The sequence below is a fragment of the Dermochelys coriacea genome, chromosome 1, assembly GCF_009764565.3.
Source record: "Dermochelys coriacea isolate rDerCor1 chromosome 1, rDerCor1.pri.v4, whole genome shotgun sequence".
In the NCBI taxonomy this organism is placed as follows: domain Eukaryota; kingdom Metazoa; phylum Chordata; order Testudines; family Dermochelyidae; genus Dermochelys; species Dermochelys coriacea.
Genome location: NC_050068.2, coordinates 56778292 through 56780252, shown reverse-complemented (window position 1 = coordinate 56780252; position 1961 = coordinate 56778292).

Below are 1961 nucleotides of genomic sequence, written 5' to 3'. Positions count from 1 at the left end.
CACTGCAGAAATCCTGATAATGTTTTATTTTCATTCTTAGTCATATTGAAATTTAAAAAAAAAAATCCAAGAGATGAAACTTTTAAAAAGTACTTTCTCTCTTCTAGTGGATTATCTGTGGTCTTGATCCACTTTCCATAGTCCAGGCTGATCATTTTAAAGTATTTTAACATATTTTACTAGTGCAATTCCTGCTGGGCTAATAATTCTTAATGTTTCTGGGTCCTGTGACTATTTAAGTGATGATCCACACATCAAATTTTGTTATTCAGGGTTCTTACTGATGGTTGCTTAAAAACCTGTGTGTGTGTGTGATATAAAACGAAAATACATATTTGAAACACAGGTATTTTAGCCAAAAAGTGTCTAACCCAGTTTTCTATCCTGTATGTACTTAGAGGTAGATGACCTTAGCTTTCGAAAACTCTTTTGTACTAAGATGGTTACTTCAATGGAAAGCATCTGTACAAAAAGTGATAGTGCAAGTGGTCAGGCTAAAAATATTTTAACACAGGGCTAGTTTGAGGCTGTGACTAAATGTCAGTAGTAACTTGAGGCAGAGGTGAAAGTGCACTTCACTGACAAGTTACTATAAAATGGCACCTTCTTACTACAACAGCTCCCTGTGGGTGTGAATCACTATTGCCCTGCACCCTGTGTGGTCTATTACACCAATGCAAAGTGGGTGTTACCAATTCAGAATGATAGTTTTCTACACCCAATCTGCAAGTGTGCATGACTACCACAGGGTGATGGGTAATGGTGAATCACAGAGTGTTTTCAGTTGTCTTACATTAGTGAAATTTAACTGCTCTACTCCTTTCAGTGCCAAACTGATGCTGCTGCAGAGAGAAAAGGAGTACTTGTGGCACCTTAGAGACTAACAAATTTATTAGAGCATAAGCTTTCGTGAGCTACAGCTCACTTCATCGGATGCAAGTACTCCTTTTCTTTTTGCGAATACAGACTAACACGGCTGCTACTCTGAAACCTGCTGCAGAGAGTGTAGCTGAGTTATGGATTTTTTTTTTTTGGGGGGTGCATTGACAGAATTGTTTACACAGTTCCAGTTGGTTACATCGGGGCAGTCCTATAGATTGTGATTGCACAGGTATAAGTGAGGGTCTAATTCGGCCTGCAAAACCTTCATGAAGGGTGCTGGTGTGTAGGAAGGGAAGAAGCCTCATTGAGTGAGACTGTGGTGCCTTGGTAAACCTGCTAGCCAGAAAAAACATGCTTACTTGTAAACTGAGTTCTTCCTTACAGAAATCTTGGCGAGAATAAACAATAGCACAACACAATAGAATTCCTACTGTCACTTTTCCGAGTAGAACCACAGTGTGAGTTGGCCACCTATCATATGCATCAGAGCTAAGAATAGAACCTTGGTCTCCTGAGTTTCAGCAGTCCCATCTTCTCTCTCTTTTTAAGTAAATGTGAATAGATTTTTGTCATATCTGAGCTGCTCCATTTTGTTGTTTAAAATTGGACTTTGTAGCCACTGGCTTCATCTACTCTTCTCCCCTGTCCAGTCCTAGGAGATGGTCCATATTTAAACGGATCTTTTGGTCACAGCAAATAAGGTTGGTTTTTTTTTCCCCCCCCTCATAGTAATGTCAGTAAGTCTTCTTGAGGTGAGCATCATGCTGCATAGAAGGGGTTTGGTTTAAGTTACTGACACTTTCTCTCTTTCTTCCCTCCCCCCGGGCAATTCTCCTCTAAGTATAGCAAATGAGTTGTAGAATGCCCTAAATTTAGGTATTGAGTAACATGTCTGATGTATCTGCAGATCTGAGGTGTCCCTGCAGTCATGTCTGAGGGCTTGTTTACACTACCACGTGGTGTCCATCTAAGATATGCAACTTCAGCAACGTGAATAGCATAGCTGAAGTCGACGTACTTAGATATACTTACTGTGGTGTCTTCACTGTGGCAAGTCGACAGCTGATGCTCTCCTGTCG